The sequence below is a fragment of the Solea solea genome, chromosome 8 (genome assembly GCF_958295425.1).
Source record: "Solea solea chromosome 8, fSolSol10.1, whole genome shotgun sequence".
Taxonomy (NCBI): domain Eukaryota; kingdom Metazoa; phylum Chordata; class Actinopteri; order Pleuronectiformes; family Soleidae; genus Solea; species Solea solea.
In genome coordinates this window covers 12,984,096-13,002,523 of record NC_081141.1, presented here as the reverse complement: position 1 = coordinate 13,002,523, position 18,428 = coordinate 12,984,096, and the positions used below count along the sequence as shown (strand labels likewise).

Below are 18,428 nucleotides of genomic sequence, written 5' to 3'. Positions count from 1 at the left end.
GGTCATATGATTTGACGTGTAACACAGTGGGCAGCACGGTGTCACCCATGTCACTGTAGTAGGATGGCTACTGGCTTAAGCTGTTGTCTAAAAGGACACTATTGTAAAAGTCAGCAAAAGAAGTTGACTCGGAGTCATACCAGGGAGAAAAAGCAGAATTCCCAAGTGCATGTGTCCCATTAACTAGCAGCTGAATGATGATGAGGTGATCAGTGGATGTGTCATTTAGTTTGAAAAGCCCAAACTAAGAGTGTTGACAGCAAATGTACAAAGTGTGACTGAAAATCAGTATTTGTGTACTGTTTCCAATGTGTCCCACGTGTGTACTGAGGCTCAAGGGATTATATAAGAGATAGCTTTACGCTGTGAAGAGTTGAGGGTAGCATCCACATGTATATATAGAGTGTTTGTTGGGGAGACCTTCGCTTACGGCCATACCACCCTGAACACGCCCGATCTCGTCTGATCTCGGAAGCTAAGCAGGGTCGGGCCTGGTTAGTACTTGGATGGGAGACCGCCTGGGAATACCAGGTGCTGTAAGCTTTTGCAACCACCACAGGGCGCTGCTGTTGCTGCTGTTGCTGCTGTTGCTGCTGCTGCTGCTGCTGCCGCTTGTCTTGTTTCACAATCCAAGTCTTTTGCAGGTCATATGATTTGACGTGTAACACAGTGGGCAGCACGGTGTCACCCATGTCACTGTAGTAGGATGGCTACTGGCTTAAGCTGTTGTCTAAAAGGACACTATTGTAAAAGTCAGCAAAAGAAGTTGACTCGGAGTCATACCAGGGAGAAAAAGCAGAATTCCCAAGTGCATGTGTCCCATTAACTAGCAGCTGAATGATGATGAGGTGATCAGTGGATGTGTCATTTAGTTTGAAAAGCCCAAACTAAGAGTGTTGACAGCAAATGTACAAAGTGTGACTGAAAATCAGTATTTGTGTACTGTTTCCAATGTGTCCCACGTGTGTACTGAGGCTCAAGGGATTATATAAGAGATAGCTTTACGCTGTGAAGAGTTGAGGGTAGCATCCACATGTATATATAGAGTGTTTGTTGGGGAGACCTTCGCTTACGGCCATACCACCCTGAACACGCCCGATCTCGTCTGATCTCGGAAGCTAAGCAGGGTCGGGCCTGGTTAGTACTTGGATGGGAGACCGCCTGGGAATACCAGGTGCTGTAAGCTTTTGCAACCACCACAGGGCGCTGCTGTTGCTGCTGTTGCTGCTGCTGCCGCTTGTCTTGTTTCACAATCCAAGTCTTTTGCAGGTCATATGATTTGACGTGTAACACAGTGGGCAGCACGGTGTCACCCATGTCACTGTAGTAGGATGGCTACTGGCTTAAGCTGTTGTCTAAAAGGACACTATTGTAAAAGTCAGCAAAAGAAGTTGACTCGGAGTCATACCAGGGAGAAAAAGCAGAATTCCCAAGTGCATGTGTCCCATTAACTAGCAGCTGAATGATGATGAGGTGATCAGTGGATGTGTCATTTAGTTTGAAAAGCCCAAACTAAGAGTGTTGAGAGCAAATGTACAGAGTGTGACTGAAAATCAGTATTTGTGTACTGTTTCCAATGTGTCCCACGTGTGTACTGAGGCTCAAGGGATTATATAAGAGATAGCTTTACGCTGTGAAGAGTTGAGGGTAGCATCCACATGTATATATAGAGTGTTTGTTGGGGAGACCTTCGCTTACGGCCATACCACCCTGAACACGCCCGATCTCGTCTGATCTCGGAAGCTAAGCAGGGTCGGGCCTGGTTAGTACTTGGATGGGAGACCGCCTGGGAATACCAGGTGCTGTAAGCTTTTGCAACCACCACAGGGCGCTGCTGTTGCTGCTGTTGCTGCTGTTGCTGCTGCTGCCGCTTGTCTTGTTTCACAATCCAAGTCTTTTGCAGGTCATATGATTTGACGTGTAACACAGTGGGCAGCACGGTGTCACCCATGTCACTGTAGTAGGATGGCTACTGGCTTAAGCTGTTGTCTAAAAGGACACTATTGTAAAAGTCAGCAAAAGAAGTTGACTCGGAGTCATACCAGGGAGAAAAAGCAGAATTCCCAAGTGCATGTGTCCCATTAACTAGCAGCTGAATGATGATGAGGTGATCAGTGGATGTGTCATTTAGTTTGAAAAGCCCAAACTAAGAGTGTTGACAGCAAATGTACAGTGTGACTGAAAATCAGTATTTGTGTACTGTTTCCAATGTGTCCCACGTGTGTACTGAGGCTCAAGGGATTATATAAGAGATAGCTTTACGCTGTGAAGAGTTGAGGGTAGCATCCACATGTATATATAGAGTGTTTGTTGGGGAGACCTTCGCTTACGGCCATACCACCCTGAACACGCCCGATCTCGTCTGATCTCGGAAGCTAAGCAGGGTTGGGCCTGGTTAGTACTTGGATGGGAGACCGCCTGGGAATACCAGGTGCTGTAAGCTTTTGCAACCACCACAGGGCGCTGCTGTTGCTGCTGTTGCTGCTGCTGCCGCTTGTCTTGTTTCACAATCCAAGTCTTTTGCAGGTCATATGATTTGACGTGTAACACAGTGGGCAGCACGGTGTCACCCATGTCACTGTAGTAGGATGGCTACTGGCTTAAGCTGTTGTCTAAAAGGACACTATTGTAAAAGTCAGCAAAAGAAGTTGACTCGGAGTCATACCAGGGAGAAAAAGCAGAATTCCCAAGTGCATGTGTCCCATTAACTAGCAGCTGAATGATGATGAGGTGATCAGTGGATGTGTCATTTAGTTTGAAAAGCCCAAACTAAGAGTGTTGAGAGCAAATGTACAAAGTGTGACTGAAAATCAGTATTTGTGTACTGTTTCCAATGTGTCCCACGTGTGTACTGAGGCTCAAGGGATTATATAAGAGATAGCTTTACGCTGTGAAGAGTTGAGGGTAGCATCCACATGTATATATAGAGTGTTTGTTGGGGAGACCTTCGCTTACGGCCATACCACCCTGAACACGCCCGATCTCGTCTGATCTCGGAAGCTAAGCAGGGTCGGGCCTGGTTAGTACTTGGATGGGAGACCGCCTGGGAATACCAGGTGCTGTAAGCTTTTGCAACCACCACAGGGCGCTGCTGTTGCTGCTGTTGCTGCTGTTGCTGCTGCTGCTGCTGCTGCCGCTTGTCTTGTTTCACAATCCAAGTCTTTTGCAGGTCATATGATTTGACGTGTAACACAGTGGGCAGCACGGTGTCACCCATGTCACTGTAGTAGGATGGCTACTGGCTTAAGCTGTTGTCTAAAAGGACACTATTGTAAAAGTCAGCAAAAGAAGTTGACTCGGAGTCATACCAGGGAGAAAAAGCAGAATTCCCAAGTGCATGTGTCCCATTAACTAGCAGCTGAATGATGATGAGGTGATCAGTGGATGTGTCATTTAGTTTGAAAAGCCCAAACTAAGAGTGTTGAGAGCAAATGTACAAAGTGTGACTGAAAATCAGTATTTGTGTACTGTTTCCAATGTGTCCCACGTGTGTACTGAGGCTCAAGGGATTATATAAGAGATAGCTTTACGCTGTGAAGAGTTGAGGGTAGCATCCACATGTATATATAGAGTGTTTGTTGGGGAGACCTTCGCTTACGGCCATACCACCCTGAACACGCCCGATCTCGTCTGATCTCGGAAGCTAAGCAGGGTCGGGCCTGGTTAGTACTTGGATGGGAGACCGCCTGGGAATACCAGGTGCTGTAAGCTTTTGCAACCACCACAGGGCGCTGCTGTTGCTGCTGTTGCTGCTGTTGCTGCTGCTGCTGCTGCTGCCGCTTGTCTTGTTTCACAATCCAAGTCTTTTGCAGGTCATATGATTTGACGTGTAACACAGTGGGCAGCACGGTGTCACCCATGTCACTGTAGTAGGATGGCTACTGGCTTAAGCTGTTGTCTAAAAGGACACTATTGTAAAAGTCAGCAAAAGAAGTTGACTCGGAGTCATACCAGGGAGAAAAAGCAGAATTCCCAAGTGCATGTGTCCCATTAACTAGCAGCTGAATGATGATGAGGTGATCAGTGGATGTGTCATTTAGTTTGAAAAGCCCAAACTAAGAGTGTTGACAGCAAATGTACAAAGTGTGACTGAAAATCAGTATTTGTGTACTGTTTCCAATGTGTCCCACGTGTGTACTGAGGCTCAAGGGATTATATAAGAGATAGCTTTACGCTGTGAAGAGTTGAGGGTAGCATCCACATGTATATATAGAGTGTTTGTTGGGGAGACCTTCGCTTACGGCCATACCACCCTGAACACGCCCGATCTCGTCTGATCTCGGAAGCTAAGCAGGGTCGGGCCTGGTTAGTACTTGGATGGGAGACCGCCTGGGAATACCAGGTGCTGTAAGCTTTTGCAACCACCACAGGGCGCTGCTGTTGCTGCTGTTGCTGCTGCTGCCGCTTGTCTTGTTTCACAATCCAAGTCTTTTGCAGGTCATATGATTTGACGTGTAACACAGTGGGCAGCACGGTGTCACCCATGTCACTGTAGTAGGATGGCTACTGGCTTAAGCTGTTGTCTAAAAGGACACTATTGTAAAAGTCAGCAAAAGAAGTTGACTCGGAGTCATACCAGGGAGAAAAAGCAGAATTCCCAAGTGCATGTGTCCCATTAACTAGCAGCTGAATGATGATGAGGTGATCAGTGGATGTGTCATTTAGTTTGAAAAGCCCAAACTAAGAGTGTTGAGAGCAAATGTACAGAGTGTGACTGAAAATCAGTATTTGTGTACTGTTTCCAATGTGTCCCACGTGTGTACTGAGGCTCAAGGGATTATATAAGAGATAGCTTTACGCTGTGAAGAGTTGAGGGTAGCATCCACATGTATATATAGAGTGTTTGTTGGGGAGACCTTCGCTTACGGCCATACCACCCTGAACACGCCCGATCTCGTCTGATCTCGGAAGCTAAGCAGGGTCGGGCCTGGTTAGTACTTGGATGGGAGACCGCCTGGGAATACCAGGTGCTGTAAGCTTTTGCAACCACCACAGGGCGCTGCTGTTGCTGCTGTTGCTGCTGTTGCTGCTGCTGCTGCTGCTGCCGCTTGTCTTGTTTCACAATCCAAGTCTTTTGCAGGTCATATGATTTGACGTGTAACACAGTGGGCAGCACGGTGTCACCCATGTCACTGTAGTAGGATGGCTACTGGCTTAAGCTGTTGTCTAAAAGGACACTATTGTAAAAGTCAGCAAAAGAAGTTGACTCGGAGTCATACCAGGGAGAAAAAGCAGAATTCCCAAGTGCATGTGTCCCATTAACTAGCAGCTGAATGATGATGAGGTGATCAGTGGATGTGTCATTTAGTTTGAAAAGCCCAAACTAAGAGTGTTGACAGCAAATGTACAAAGTGTGACTGAAAATCAGTATTTGTGTACTGTTTCCAATGTGTCCCACGTGTGTACTGAGGCTCAAGGGATTATATAAGAGATAGCTTTACGCTGTGAAGAGTTGAGGGTAGCATCCACATGTATATATAGAGTGTTTGTTGGGGAGACCTTCGCTTACGGCCATACCACCCTGAACACGCCCGATCTCGTCTGATCTCGGAAGCTAAGCAGGGTCGGGCCTGGTTAGTACTTGGATGGGAGACCGCCTGGGAATACCAGGTGCTGTAAGCTTTTGCAACCACCACAGGGCGCTGCTGTTGCTGCTGTTGCTGCTGCTGCCGCTTGTCTTGTTTCACAATCCAAGTCTTTTGCAGGTCATATGATTTGACGTGTAACACAGTGGGCAGCACGGTGTCACCCATGTCACTGTAGTAGGATGGCTACTGGCTTAAGCTGTTGTCTAAAAGGACACTATTGTAAAAGTCAGCAAAAGAAGTTGACTCGGAGTCATACCAGGGAGAAAAAGCAGAATTCCCAAGTGCATGTGTCCCATTAACTAGCAGCTGAATGATGATGAGGTGATCAGTGGATGTGTCATTTAGTTTGAAAAGCCCAAACTAAGAGTGTTGAGAGCAAATGTACAAAGTGTGACTGAAAATCAGTATTTGTGTACTGTTTCCAATGTGTCCCACGTGTGTACTGAGGCTCAAGGGATTATATAAGAGATAGCTTTACGCTGTGAAGAGTTGAGGGTAGCATCCACATGTATATATAGAGTGTTTGTTGGGGAGACCTTCGCTTACGGCCATACCACCCTGAACACGCCCGATCTCGTCTGATCTCGGAAGCTAAGCAGGGTCGGGTCTGGTTAGTACTTGGATGGGAGACCGCCTGGGAATACCAGGTGCTGTAAGCTTTTGCAACCACCACAGGGCGCTGCTGTTGCTGCTGTTGCTGCTGTTGCTGCTGCTGCCGCTTGTCTTGTTTCACAATCCAAGTCTTTTGCAGGTCATATGATTTGACGTGTAACACAGTGGGCAGCACGGTGTCACCCATGTCACTGTAGTAGGATGGCTACTGGCTTAAGCTGTTGTCTAAAAGGACACTATTGTAAAAGTCAGCAAAAGAAGTTGACTCGGAGTCATACCAGGGAGAAAAAGCAGAATTCCCAAGTGCATGTGTCCCATTAACTAGCAGCTGAATGATGATGAGGTGATCAGTGGATGTGTCATTTAGTTTGAAAAGCCCAAACTAAGAGTGTTGAGAGCAAATGTACAAAGTGTGACTGAAAATCAGTATTTGTGTACTGTTTCCAATGTGTCCCACGTGTGTACTGAGGCTCAAGGGATTATATAAGAGATAGCTTTACGCTGTGAAGAGTTGAGGGTAGCATCCACATGTATATATAGAGTGTTTGTTGGGGAGACCTTCGCTTACGGCCATACCACCCTGAACACGCCCGATCTCGTCTGATCTCGGAAGCTAAGCAGGGTCGGGCCTGGTTAGTACTTGGATGGGAGACCGCCTGGGAATACCAGGTGCTGTAAGCTTTTGCAACCACCACAGGGCGCTGCTGTTGCTGCTGTTGCTGCTGTTGCTGCTGCTGCTGCTGCTGCCGCTTGTCTTGTTTCACAATCCAAGTCTTTTGCAGGTCATATGATTTGACGTGTAACACAGTGGGCAGCACGGTGTCACCCATGTCACTGTAGTAGGATGGCTACTGGCTTAAGCTGTTGTCTAAAAGGACACTATTGTAAAAGTCAGCAAAAGAAGTTGACTCGGAGTCATACCAGGGAGAAAAAGCAGAATTCCCAAGTGCATGTGTCCCATTAACTAGCAGCTGAATGATGATGAGGTGATCAGTGGATGTGTCATTTAGTTTGAAAAGCCCAAACTAAGAGTGTTGACAGCAAATGTACAAAGTGTGACTGAAAATCAGTATTTGTGTACTGTTTCCAATGTGTCCCACGTGTGTACTGAGGCTCAAGGGATTATATAAGAGATAGCTTTACGCTGTGAAGAGTTGAGGGTAGCATCCACATGTATATATAGAGTGTTTGTTGGGGAGACCTTCGCTTACGGCCATACCACCCTGAACACGCCCGATCTCGTCTGATCTCGGAAGCTAAGCAGGGTCGGGCCTGGTTAGTACTTGGATGGGAGACCGCCTGGGAATACCAGGTGCTGTAAGCTTTTGCAACCACCACAGGGCGCTGCTGTTGCTGCTGTTGCTGCTGTTGCTGCTGCTGCTGCTGCTGCCGCTTGTCTTGTTTCACAATCCAAGTCTTTTGCAGGTCATATGATTTGACGTGTAACACAGTGGGCAGCACGGTGTCACCCATGTCACTGTAGTAGGATGGCTACTGGCTTAAGCTGTTGTCTAAAAGGACACTATTGTAAAAGTCAGCAAAAGAAGTTGACTCGGAGTCATACCAGGGAGAAAAAGCAGAATTCCCAAGTGCATGTGTCCCATTAACTAGCAGCTGAATGATGATGAGGTGATCAGTGGATGTGTCATTTAGTTTGAAAAGCCCAAACTAAGAGTGTTGACAGCAAATGTACAAAGTGTGACTGAAAATCAGTATTTGTGTACTGTTTCCAATGTGTCCCACGTGTGTACTGAGGCTCAAGGGATTATATAAGAGATAGCTTTACGCTGTGAAGAGTTGAGGGTAGCATCCACATGTATATATAGAGTGTTTGTTGGGGAGACCTTCGCTTACGGCCATACCACCCTGAACACGCCCGATCTCGTCTGATCTCGGAAGCTAAGCAGGGTCGGGCCTGGTTAGTACTTGGATGGGAGACCGCCTGGGAATACCAGGTGCTGTAAGCTTTTGCAACCACCACAGGGCGCTGCTGTTGCTGCTGTTGCTGCTGCTGCCGCTTGTCTTGTTTCACAATCCAAGTCTTTTGCAGGTCATATGATTTGACGTGTAACACAGTGGGCAGCACGGTGTCACCCATGTCACTGTAGTAGGATGGCTACTGGCTTAAGCTGTTGTCTAAAAGGACACTATTGTAAAAGTCAGCAAAAGAAGTTGACTCGGAGTCATACCAGGGAGAAAAAGCAGAATTCCCAAGTGCATGTGTCCCATTAACTAGCAGCTGAATGATGATGAGGTGATCAGTGGATGTGTCATTTAGTTTGAAAAGCCCAAACTAAGAGTGTTGAGAGCAAATGTACAGAGTGTGACTGAAAATCAGTATTTGTGTACTGTTTCCAATGTGTCCCACGTGTGTACTGAGGCTCAAGGGATTATATAAGAGATAGCTTTACGCTGTGAAGAGTTGAGGGTAGCATCCACATGTATATATAGAGTGTTTGTTGGGGAGACCTTCGCTTACGGCCATACCACCCTGAACACGCCCGATCTCGTCTGATCTCGGAAGCTAAGCAGGGTCGGGCCTGGTTAGTACTTGGATGGGAGACCGCCTGGGAATACCAGGTGCTGTAAGCTTTTGCAACCACCACAGGGCGCTGCTGTTGCTGCTGTTGCTGCTGTTGCTGCTGCTGCCGCTTGTCTTGTTTCACAATCCAAGTCTTTTGCAGGTCATATGATTTGACGTGTAACACAGTGGGCAGCACGGTGTCACCCATGTCACTGTAGTAGGATGGCTACTGGCTTAAGCTGTTGTCTAAAAGGACACTATTGTAAAAGTCAGCAAAAGAAGTTGACTCGGAGTCATACCAGGGAGAAAAAGCAGAATTCCCAAGTGCATGTGTCCCATTAACTAGCAGCTGAATGATGATGAGGTGATCAGTGGATGTGTCATTTAGTTTGAAAAGCCCAAACTAAGAGTGTTGACAGCAAATGTACAGTGTGACTGAAAATCAGTATTTGTGTACTGTTTCCAATGTGTCCCACGTGTGTACTGAGGCTCAAGGGATTATATAAGAGATAGCTTTACGCTGTGAAGAGTTGAGGGTAGCATCCACATGTATATATAGAGTGTTTGTTGGGGAGACCTTCGCTTACGGCCATACCACCCTGAACACGCCCGATCTCGTCTGATCTCGGAAGCTAAGCAGGGTTGGGCCTGGTTAGTACTTGGATGGGAGACCGCCTGGGAATACCAGGTGCTGTAAGCTTTTGCAACCACCACAGGGCGCTGCTGTTGCTGCTGTTGCTGCTGCTGCCGCTTGTCTTGTTTCACAATCCAAGTCTTTTGCAGGTCATATGATTTGACGTGTAACACAGTGGGCAGCACGGTGTCACCCATGTCACTGTAGTAGGATGGCTACTGGCTTAAGCTGTTGTCTAAAAGGACACTATTGTAAAAGTCAGCAAAAGAAGTTGACTCGGAGTCATACCAGGGAGAAAAAGCAGAATTCCCAAGTGCATGTGTCCCATTAACTAGCAGCTGAATGATGATGAGGTGATCAGTGGATGTGTCATTTAGTTTGAAAAGCCCAAACTAAGAGTGTTGAGAGCAAATGTACAAAGTGTGACTGAAAATCAGTATTTGTGTACTGTTTCCAATGTGTCCCACGTGTGTACTGAGGCTCAAGGGATTATATAAGAGATAGCTTTACGCTGTGAAGAGTTGAGGGTAGCATCCACATGTATATATAGAGTGTTTGTTGGGGAGACCTTCGCTTACGGCCATACCACCCTGAACACGCCCGATCTCGTCTGATCTCGGAAGCTAAGCAGGGTCGGGCCTGGTTAGTACTTGGATGGGAGACCGCCTGGGAATACCAGGTGCTGTAAGCTTTTGCAACCACCACAGGGCGCTGCTGTTGCTGCTGTTGCTGCTGTTGCTGCTGCTGCCGCTTGTCTTGTTTCACAATCCAAGTCTTTTGCAGGTCATATGATTTGACGTGTAACACAGTGGGCAGCACGGTGTCACCCATGTCACTGTAGTAGGATGGCTACTGGCTTAAGCTGTTGTCTAAAAGGACACTATTGTAAAAGTCAGCAAAAGAAGTTGACTCGGAGTCATACCAGGGAGAAAAAGCAGAATTCCCAAGTGCATGTGTCCCATTAACTAGCAGCTGAATGATGATGAGGTGATCAGTGGATGTGTCATTTAGTTTGAAAAGCCCAAACTAAGAGTGTTGACAGCAAATGTACAGTGTGACTGAAAATCAGTATTTGTGTACTGTTTCCAATGTGTCCCACGTGTGTACTGAGGCTCAAGGGATTATATAAGAGATAGCTTTACGCTGTGAAGAGTTGAGGGTAGCATCCACATGTATATATAGAGTGTTTGTTGGGGAGACCTTCGCTTACGGCCATACCACCCTGAACACGCCCGATCTCGTCTGATCTCGGAAGCTAAGCAGGGTTGGGCCTGGTTAGTACTTGGATGGGAGACCGCCTGGGAATACCAGGTGCTGTAAGCTTTTGCAACCACCACAGGGCGCTGCTGTTGCTGCTGTTGCTGCTGCTGCCGCTTGTCTTGTTTCACAATCCAAGTCTTTTGCAGGTCATATGATTTGACGTGTAACACAGTGGGCAGCACGGTGTCACCCATGTCACTGTAGTAGGATGGCTACTGGCTTAAGCTGTTGTCTAAAAGGACACTATTGTAAAAGTCAGCAAAAGAAGTTGACTCGGAGTCATACCAGGGAGAAAAAGCAGAATTCCCAAGTGCATGTGTCCCATTAACTAGCAGCTGAATGATGATGAGGTGATCAGTGGATGTGTCATTTAGTTTGAAAAGCCCAAACTAAGAGTGTTGAGAGCAAATGTACAAAGTGTGACTGAAAATCAGTATTTGTGTACTGTTTCCAATGTGTCCCACGTGTGTACTGAGGCTCAAGGGATTATATAAGAGATAGCTTTACGCTGTGAAGAGTTGAGGGTAGCATCCACATGTATATATAGAGTGTTTGTTGGGGAGACCTTCGCTTACGGCCATACCACCCTGAACACGCCCGATCTCGTCTGATCTCGGAAGCTAAGCAGGGTCGGGCCTGGTTAGTACTTGGATGGGAGACCGCCTGGGAATACCAGGTGCTGTAAGCTTTTGCAACCACCACAGGGCGCTGCTGTTGCTGCTGTTGCTGCTGTTGCTGCTGCTGCTGCTGCTGCCGCTTGTCTTGTTTCACAATCCAAGTCTTTTGCAGGTCATATGATTTGACGTGTAACACAGTGGGCAGCACGGTGTCACCCATGTCACTGTAGTAGGATGGCTACTGGCTTAAGCTGTTGTCTAAAAGGACACTATTGTAAAAGTCAGCAAAAGAAGTTGACTCGGAGTCATACCAGGGAGAAAAAGCAGAATTCCCAAGTGCATGTGTCCCATTAACTAGCAGCTGAATGATGATGAGGTGATCAGTGGATGTGTCATTTAGTTTGAAAAGCCCAAACTAAGAGTGTTGACAGCAAATGTACAAAGTGTGACTGAAAATCAGTATTTGTGTACTGTTTCCAATGTGTCCCACGTGTGTACTGAGGCTCAAGGGATTATATAAGAGATAGCTTTACGCTGTGAAGAGTTGAGGGTAGCATCCACATGTATATATAGAGTGTTTGTTGGGGAGACCTTCGCTTACGGCCATACCACCCTGAACACGCCCGATCTCGTCTGATCTCGGAAGCTAAGCAGGGTCGGGCCTGGTTAGTACTTGGATGGGAGACCGCCTGGGAATACCAGGTGCTGTAAGCTTTTGCAACCACCACAGGGCGCTGCTGTTGCTGCTGTTGCTGCTGTTGCTGCTGCTGCTGCTGCTGCCGCTTGTCTTGTTTCACAATCCAAGTCTTTTGCAGGTCATATGATTTGACGTGTAACACAGTGGGCAGCACGGTGTCACCCATGTCACTGTAGTAGGATGGCTACTGGCTTAAGCTGTTGTCTAAAAGGACACTATTGTAAAAGTCAGCAAAAGAAGTTGACTCGGAGTCATACCAGGGAGAAAAAGCAGAATTCCCAAGTGCATGTGTCCCATTAACTAGCAGCTGAATGATGATGAGGTGATCAGTGGATGTGTCATTTAGTTTGAAAAGCCCAAACTAAGAGTGTTGACAGCAAATGTACAAAGTGTGACTGAAAATCAGTATTTGTGTACTGTTTCCAATGTGTCCCACGTGTGTACTGAGGCTCAAGGGATTATATAAGAGATAGCTTTACGCTGTGAAGAGTTGAGGGTAGCATCCACATGTATATATAGAGTGTTTGTTGGGGAGACCTTCGCTTACGGCCATACCACCCTGAACACGCCCGATCTCGTCTGATCTCGGAAGCTAAGCAGGGTCGGGCCTGGTTAGTACTTGGATGGGAGACCGCCTGGGAATACCAGGTGCTGTAAGCTTTTGCAACCACCACAGGGCGCTGCTGTTGCTGCTGTTGCTGCTGCTGCCGCTTGTCTTGTTTCACAATCCAAGTCTTTTGCAGGTCATATGATTTGACGTGTAACACAGTGGGCAGCACGGTGTCACCCATGTCACTGTAGTAGGATGGCTACTGGCTTAAGCTGTTGTCTAAAAGGACACTATTGTAAAAGTCAGCAAAAGAAGTTGACTCGGAGTCATACCAGGGAGAAAAAGCAGAATTCCCAAGTGCATGTGTCCCATTAACTAGCAGCTGAATGATGATGAGGTGATCAGTGGATGTGTCATTTAGTTTGAAAAGCCCAAACTAAGAGTGTTGAGAGCAAATGTACAGAGTGTGACTGAAAATCAGTATTTGTGTACTGTTTCCAATGTGTCCCACGTGTGTACTGAGGCTCAAGGGATTATATAAGAGATAGCTTTACGCTGTGAAGAGTTGAGGGTAGCATCCACATGTATATATAGAGTGTTTGTTGGGGAGACCTTCGCTTACGGCCATACCACCCTGAACACGCCCGATCTCGTCTGATCTCGGAAGCTAAGCAGGGTCGGGCCTGGTTAGTACTTGGATGGGAGACCGCCTGGGAATACCAGGTGCTGTAAGCTTTTGCAACCACCACAGGGCGCTGCTGTTGCTGCTGTTGCTGCTGTTGCTGCTGCTGCCGCTTGTCTTGTTTCACAATCCAAGTCTTTTGCAGGTCATATGATTTGACGTGTAACACAGTGGGCAGCACGGTGTCACCCATGTCACTGTAGTAGGATGGCTACTGGCTTAAGCTGTTGTCTAAAAGGACACTATTGTAAAAGTCAGCAAAAGAAGTTGACTCGGAGTCATACCAGGGAGAAAAAGCAGAATTCCCAAGTGCATGTGTCCCATTAACTAGCAGCTGAATGATGATGAGGTGATCAGTGGATGTGTCATTTAGTTTGAAAAGCCCAAACTAAGAGTGTTGACAGCAAATGTACAGTGTGACTGAAAATCAGTATTTGTGTACTGTTTCCAATGTGTCCCACGTGTGTACTGAGGCTCAAGGGATTATATAAGAGATAGCTTTACGCTGTGAAGAGTTGAGGGTAGCATCCACATGTATATATAGAGTGTTTGTTGGGGAGACCTTCGCTTACGGCCATACCACCCTGAACACGCCCGATCTCGTCTGATCTCGGAAGCTAAGCAGGGTTGGGCCTGGTTAGTACTTGGATGGGAGACCGCCTGGGAATACCAGGTGCTGTAAGCTTTTGCAACCACCACAGGGCGCTGCTGTTGCTGCTGTTGCTGCTGCTGCCGCTTGTCTTGTTTCACAATCCAAGTCTTTTGCAGGTCATATGATTTGACGTGTAACACAGTGGGCAGCACGGTGTCACCCATGTCACTGTAGTAGGATGGCTACTGGCTTAAGCTGTTGTCTAAAAGGACACTATTGTAAAAGTCAGCAAAAGAAGTTGACTCGGAGTCATACCAGGGAGAAAAAGCAGAATTCCCAAGTGCATGTGTCCCATTAACTAGCAGCTGAATGATGATGAGGTGATCAGTGGATGTGTCATTTAGTTTGAAAAGCCCAAACTAAGAGTGTTGAGAGCAAATGTACAAAGTGTGACTGAAAATCAGTATTTGTGTACTGTTTCCAATGTGTCCCACGTGTGTACTGAGGCTCAAGGGATTATATAAGAGATAGCTTTACGCTGTGAAGAGTTGAGGGTAGCATCCACATGTATATATAGAGTGTTTGTTGGGGAGACCTTCGCTTACGGCCATACCACCCTGAACACGCCCGATCTCGTCTGATCTCGGAAGCTAAGCAGGGTCGGGCCTGGTTAGTACTTGGATGGGAGACCGCCTGGGAATACCAGGTGCTGTAAGCTTTTGCAACCACCACAGGGCGCTGCTGTTGCTGCTGTTGCTGCTGTTGCTGCTGCTGCCGCTTGTCTTGTTTCACAATCCAAGTCTTTTGCAGGTCATATGATTTGACGTGTAACACAGTGGGCAGCACGGTGTCACCCATGTCACTGTAGTAGGATGGCTACTGGCTTAAGCTGTTGTCTAAAAGGACACTATTGTAAAAGTCAGCAAAAGAAGTTGACTCGGAGTCATACCAGGGAGAAAAAGCAGAATTCCCAAGTGCATGTGTCCCATTAACTAGCAGCTGAATGATGATGAGGTGATCAGTGGATGTGTCATTTAGTTTGAAAAGCCCAAACTAAGAGTGTTGACAGCAAATGTACAGTGTGACTGAAAATCAGTATTTGTGTACTGTTTCCAATGTGTCCCACGTGTGTACTGAGGCTCAAGGGATTATATAAGAGATAGCTTTACGCTGTGAAGAGTTGAGGGTAGCATCCACATGTATATATAGAGTGTTTGTTGGGGAGACCTTCGCTTACGGCCATACCACCCTGAACACGCCCGATCTCGTCTGATCTCGGAAGCTAAGCAGGGTTGGGCCTGGTTAGTACTTGGATGGGAGACCGCCTGGGAATACCAGGTGCTGTAAGCTTTTGCAACCACCACAGGGCGCTGCTGTTGCTGCTGTTGCTGCTGCTGCCGCTTGTCTTGTTTCACAATCCAAGTCTTTTGCAGGTCATATGATTTGACGTGTAACACAGTGGGCAGCACGGTGTCACCCATGTCACTGTAGTAGGATGGCTACTGGCTTAAGCTGTTGTCTAAAAGGACACTATTGTAAAAGTCAGCAAAAGAAGTTGACTCGGAGTCATACCAGGGAGAAAAAGCAGAATTCCCAAGTGCATGTGTCCCATTAACTAGCAGCTGAATGATGATGAGGTGATCAGTGGATGTGTCATTTAGTTTGAAAAGCCCAAACTAAGAGTGTTGAGAGCAAATGTACAAAGTGTGACTGAAAATCAGTATTTGTGTACTGTTTCCAATGTGTCCCACGTGTGTACTGAGGCTCAAGGGATTATATAAGAGATAGCTTTACGCTGTGAAGAGTTGAGGGTAGCATCCACATGTATATATAGAGTGTTTGTTGGGGAGACCTTCGCTTACGGCCATACCACCCTGAACACGCCCGATCTCGTCTGATCTCGGAAGCTAAGCAGGGTCGGGCCTGGTTAGTACTTGGATGGGAGACCGCCTGGGAATACCAGGTGCTGTAAGCTTTTGCAACCACCACAGGGCGCTGCTGTTGCTGCTGTTGCTGCTGTTGCTGCTGCTGCTGCTGCTGCCGCTTGTCTTGTTTCACAATCCAAGTCTTTTGCAGGTCATATGATTTGACGTGTAACACAGTGGGCAGCACGGTGTCACCCATGTCACTGTAGTAGGATGGCTACTGGCTTAAGCTGTTGTCTAAAAGGACACTATTGTAAAAGTCAGCAAAAGAAGTTGACTCGGAGTCATACCAGGGAGAAAAAGCAGAATTCCCAAGTGCATGTGTCCCATTAACTAGCAGCTGAATGATGATGAGGTGATCAGTGGATGTGTCATTTAGTTTGAAAAGCCCAAACTAAGAGTGTTGAGAGCAAATGTACAAAGTGTGACTGAAAATCAGTATTTGTGTACTGTTTCCAATGTGTCCCACGTGTGTACTGAGGCTCAAGGGATTATATAAGAGATAGCTTTACGCTGTGAAGAGTTGAGGGTAGCATCCACATGTATATATAGAGTGTTTGTTGGGGAGACCTTCGCTTACGGCCATACCACCCTGAACACGCCCGATCTCGTCTGATCTCGGAAGCTAAGCAGGGTCGGGCCTGGTTAGTACTTGGATGGGAGACCGCCTGGGAATACCAGGTGCTGTAAGCTTTTGCAACCACCACAGGGCGCTGCTGTTGCTGCTGTTGCTGCTGTTGCTGCTGCTGCCGCTTGTCTTGTTTCACAATCCAAGTCTTTTGCAGGTCATATGATTTGACGTGTAACACAGTGGGCAGCACGGTGTCACCCATGTCACTGTAGTAGGATGGCTACTGGCTTAAGCTGTTGTCTAAAAGGACACTATTGTAAAAGTCAGCAAAAGAAGTTGACTCGGAGTCATACCAGGGAGAAAAAGCAGAATTCCCAAGTGCATGTGTCCCATTAACTAGCAGCTGAATGATGATGAGGTGATCAGTGGATGTGTCATTTAGTTTGAAAAGCCCAAACTAAGAGTGTTGACAGCAAATGTACAGTGTGACTGAAAATCAGTATTTGTGTACTGTTTCCAATGTGTCCCACGTGTGTACTGAGGCTCAAGGGATTATATAAGAGATAGCTTTACGCTGTGAAGAGTTGAGGGTAGCATCCACATGTATATATAGAGTGTTTGTTGGGGAGACCTTCGCTTACGGCCATACCACCCTGAACACGCCCGATCTCGTCTGATCTCGGAAGCTAAGCAGGGTTGGGCCTGGTTAGTACTTGGATGGGAGACCGCCTGGGAATACCAGGTGCTGTAAGCTTTTGCAACCACCACAGGGCGCTGCTGTTGCTGCTGTTGCTGCTGCTGCCGCTTGTCTTGTTTCACAATCCAAGTCTTTTGCAGGTCATATGATTTGACGTGTAACACAGTGGGCAGCACGGTGTCACCCATGTCACTGTAGTAGGATGGCTACTGGCTTAAGCTGTTGTCTAAAAGGACACTATTGTAAAAGTCAGCAAAAGAAGTTGACTCGGAGTCATACCAGGGAGAAAAAGCAGAATTCCCAAGTGCATGTGTCCCATTAACTAGCAGCTGAATGATGATGAGGTGATCAGTGGATGTGTCATTTAGTTTGAAAAGCCCAAACTAAGAGTGTTGAGAGCAAATGTACAAAGTGTGACTGAAAATCAGTATTTGTGTACTGTTTCCAATGTGTCCCACGTGTGTACTGAGGCTCAAGGGATTATATAAGAGATAGCTTTACGCTGTGAAGAGTTGAGGGTAGCATCCACATGTATATATAGAGTGTTTGTTGGGGAGACCTTCGCTTACGGCCATACCACCCTGAACACGCCCGATCTCGTCTGATCTCGGAAGCTAAGCAGGGTCGGGCCTGGTTAGTACTTGGATGGGAGACCGCCTGGGAATACCAGGTGCTGTAAGCTTTTGCAACCACCACAGGGCGCTGCTGTTGCTGCTGTTGCTGCTGTTGCTGCTGCTGCTGCTGCTGCCGCTTGTCTTGTTTCACAATCCAAGTCTTTTGCAGGTCATATGATTTGACGTGTAACACAGTGGGCAGCACGGTGTCACCCATGTCACTGTAGTAGGATGGCTACTGGCTTAAGCTGTTGTCTAAAAGGACACTATTGTAAAAGTCAGCAAAAGAAGTTGACTCGGAGTCATACCAGGGAGAAAAAGCAGAATTCCCAAGTGCATGTGTCCCATTAACTAGCAGCTGAATGATGATGAGGTGATCAGTGGATGTGTCATTTAGTTTGAAAAGCCCAAACTAAGAGTGTTGAGAGCAAATGTACAAAGTGTGACTGAAAATCAGTATTTGTGTACTGTTTCCAATGTGTCCCACGTGTGTACTGAGGCTCAAGGGATTATATAAGAGATAGCTTTACGCTGTGAAGAGTTGAGGGTAGCATCCACATGTATATATAGAGTGTTTGTTGGGGAGACCTTCGCTTACGGCCATACCACCCTGAACACGCCCGATCTCGTCTGATCTCGGAAGCTAAGCAGGGTCGGGCCTGGTTAGTACTTGGATGGGAGACCGCCTGGGAATACCAGGTGCTGTAAGCTTTTGCAACCACCACAGGGCGCTGCTGTTGCTGCTGTTGCTGCTGTTGCTGCTGCTGCTGCTGCTGCCGCTTGTCTTGTTTCACAATCCAAGTCTTTTGCAGGTCATATGATTTGACGTGTAACACAGTGGGCAGCACGGTGTCACCCATGTCAC

General features: G+C 47.1%; 29 non-coding genes across 29 annotated transcripts; all 29 read left to right on the top strand.

Moving 5' to 3' along the window:
- The first annotated feature begins 424 nt into the window (after positions 1-424).
- On the top strand, positions 425-543 carry LOC131464700 (5S ribosomal RNA). The gene has a single exon (XR_009241201.1). It is a non-coding gene; the product is annotated as a 5S ribosomal RNA (ribosomal RNA).
- A 524-nt stretch (positions 544-1,067) lies between these two features.
- LOC131464699 (5S ribosomal RNA) lies at positions 1,068-1,186 on the top strand. The gene has a single exon (XR_009241200.1). It is a non-coding gene; the product is annotated as a 5S ribosomal RNA (ribosomal RNA).
- Positions 1,187-1,692: 506 nt separating this feature from the next.
- On the top strand, positions 1,693-1,811 carry LOC131464698 (5S ribosomal RNA). The gene has a single exon (XR_009241199.1). It is a non-coding gene; the product is annotated as a 5S ribosomal RNA (ribosomal RNA).
- Positions 1,812-2,324: 513 nt separating this feature from the next.
- Positions 2,325-2,443, top strand: LOC131464713 (5S ribosomal RNA). The gene has a single exon (XR_009241213.1). It is a non-coding gene; the product is annotated as a 5S ribosomal RNA (ribosomal RNA).
- Positions 2,444-2,949: 506 nt separating this feature from the next.
- Positions 2,950-3,068, top strand: LOC131464697 (5S ribosomal RNA). The gene has a single exon (XR_009241198.1). It is a non-coding gene; the product is annotated as a 5S ribosomal RNA (ribosomal RNA).
- Positions 3,069-3,592: 524 nt separating this feature from the next.
- Positions 3,593-3,711, top strand: LOC131464696 (5S ribosomal RNA). Its single transcript, XR_009241197.1, has one exon. It is a non-coding gene; the product is annotated as a 5S ribosomal RNA (ribosomal RNA).
- Positions 3,712-4,235: 524 nt separating this feature from the next.
- Positions 4,236-4,354, top strand: LOC131464784 (5S ribosomal RNA). Its single transcript, XR_009241279.1, has one exon. It is a non-coding gene; the product is annotated as a 5S ribosomal RNA (ribosomal RNA).
- Positions 4,355-4,860: 506 nt separating this feature from the next.
- LOC131464783 (5S ribosomal RNA) lies at positions 4,861-4,979 on the top strand. Its single transcript, XR_009241278.1, has one exon. It is a non-coding gene; the product is annotated as a 5S ribosomal RNA (ribosomal RNA).
- A 524-nt stretch (positions 4,980-5,503) lies between these two features.
- Positions 5,504-5,622, top strand: LOC131464782 (5S ribosomal RNA). Its single transcript, XR_009241277.1, has one exon. It is a non-coding gene; the product is annotated as a 5S ribosomal RNA (ribosomal RNA).
- Positions 5,623-6,128: 506 nt separating this feature from the next.
- LOC131464730 (5S ribosomal RNA) lies at positions 6,129-6,247 on the top strand. The gene has a single exon (XR_009241229.1). It is a non-coding gene; the product is annotated as a 5S ribosomal RNA (ribosomal RNA).
- A 515-nt stretch (positions 6,248-6,762) lies between these two features.
- On the top strand, positions 6,763-6,881 carry LOC131464781 (5S ribosomal RNA). Its single transcript, XR_009241276.1, has one exon. It is a non-coding gene; the product is annotated as a 5S ribosomal RNA (ribosomal RNA).
- Positions 6,882-7,405: 524 nt separating this feature from the next.
- LOC131464780 (5S ribosomal RNA) lies at positions 7,406-7,524 on the top strand. Its single transcript, XR_009241275.1, has one exon. It is a non-coding gene; the product is annotated as a 5S ribosomal RNA (ribosomal RNA).
- A 524-nt stretch (positions 7,525-8,048) lies between these two features.
- On the top strand, positions 8,049-8,167 carry LOC131464778 (5S ribosomal RNA). The gene has a single exon (XR_009241273.1). It is a non-coding gene; the product is annotated as a 5S ribosomal RNA (ribosomal RNA).
- A 506-nt stretch (positions 8,168-8,673) lies between these two features.
- LOC131464777 (5S ribosomal RNA) lies at positions 8,674-8,792 on the top strand. Its single transcript, XR_009241272.1, has one exon. It is a non-coding gene; the product is annotated as a 5S ribosomal RNA (ribosomal RNA).
- A 513-nt stretch (positions 8,793-9,305) lies between these two features.
- Positions 9,306-9,424, top strand: LOC131464701 (5S ribosomal RNA). The gene has a single exon (XR_009241202.1). It is a non-coding gene; the product is annotated as a 5S ribosomal RNA (ribosomal RNA).
- A 506-nt stretch (positions 9,425-9,930) lies between these two features.
- On the top strand, positions 9,931-10,049 carry LOC131464776 (5S ribosomal RNA). Its single transcript, XR_009241271.1, has one exon. It is a non-coding gene; the product is annotated as a 5S ribosomal RNA (ribosomal RNA).
- A 513-nt stretch (positions 10,050-10,562) lies between these two features.
- LOC131464779 (5S ribosomal RNA) lies at positions 10,563-10,681 on the top strand. Its single transcript, XR_009241274.1, has one exon. It is a non-coding gene; the product is annotated as a 5S ribosomal RNA (ribosomal RNA).
- A 506-nt stretch (positions 10,682-11,187) lies between these two features.
- Positions 11,188-11,306, top strand: LOC131464775 (5S ribosomal RNA). The gene has a single exon (XR_009241270.1). It is a non-coding gene; the product is annotated as a 5S ribosomal RNA (ribosomal RNA).
- Positions 11,307-11,830: 524 nt separating this feature from the next.
- On the top strand, positions 11,831-11,949 carry LOC131464774 (5S ribosomal RNA). Its single transcript, XR_009241269.1, has one exon. It is a non-coding gene; the product is annotated as a 5S ribosomal RNA (ribosomal RNA).
- Positions 11,950-12,473: 524 nt separating this feature from the next.
- On the top strand, positions 12,474-12,592 carry LOC131464773 (5S ribosomal RNA). The gene has a single exon (XR_009241268.1). It is a non-coding gene; the product is annotated as a 5S ribosomal RNA (ribosomal RNA).
- Positions 12,593-13,098: 506 nt separating this feature from the next.
- Positions 13,099-13,217, top strand: LOC131464771 (5S ribosomal RNA). The gene has a single exon (XR_009241267.1). It is a non-coding gene; the product is annotated as a 5S ribosomal RNA (ribosomal RNA).
- A 513-nt stretch (positions 13,218-13,730) lies between these two features.
- Positions 13,731-13,849, top strand: LOC131464767 (5S ribosomal RNA). Its single transcript, XR_009241263.1, has one exon. It is a non-coding gene; the product is annotated as a 5S ribosomal RNA (ribosomal RNA).
- Positions 13,850-14,355: 506 nt separating this feature from the next.
- LOC131464770 (5S ribosomal RNA) lies at positions 14,356-14,474 on the top strand. Its single transcript, XR_009241266.1, has one exon. It is a non-coding gene; the product is annotated as a 5S ribosomal RNA (ribosomal RNA).
- A 513-nt stretch (positions 14,475-14,987) lies between these two features.
- Positions 14,988-15,106, top strand: LOC131464755 (5S ribosomal RNA). Its single transcript, XR_009241252.1, has one exon. It is a non-coding gene; the product is annotated as a 5S ribosomal RNA (ribosomal RNA).
- A 506-nt stretch (positions 15,107-15,612) lies between these two features.
- LOC131464769 (5S ribosomal RNA) lies at positions 15,613-15,731 on the top strand. Its single transcript, XR_009241265.1, has one exon. It is a non-coding gene; the product is annotated as a 5S ribosomal RNA (ribosomal RNA).
- A 524-nt stretch (positions 15,732-16,255) lies between these two features.
- On the top strand, positions 16,256-16,374 carry LOC131464768 (5S ribosomal RNA). The gene has a single exon (XR_009241264.1). It is a non-coding gene; the product is annotated as a 5S ribosomal RNA (ribosomal RNA).
- Positions 16,375-16,887: 513 nt separating this feature from the next.
- LOC131464744 (5S ribosomal RNA) lies at positions 16,888-17,006 on the top strand. The gene has a single exon (XR_009241241.1). It is a non-coding gene; the product is annotated as a 5S ribosomal RNA (ribosomal RNA).
- A 506-nt stretch (positions 17,007-17,512) lies between these two features.
- LOC131464766 (5S ribosomal RNA) lies at positions 17,513-17,631 on the top strand. The gene has a single exon (XR_009241262.1). It is a non-coding gene; the product is annotated as a 5S ribosomal RNA (ribosomal RNA).
- Positions 17,632-18,155: 524 nt separating this feature from the next.
- On the top strand, positions 18,156-18,274 carry LOC131464765 (5S ribosomal RNA). Its single transcript, XR_009241261.1, has one exon. It is a non-coding gene; the product is annotated as a 5S ribosomal RNA (ribosomal RNA).
- Positions 18,275-18,428: the final 154 nt, after the last annotated feature.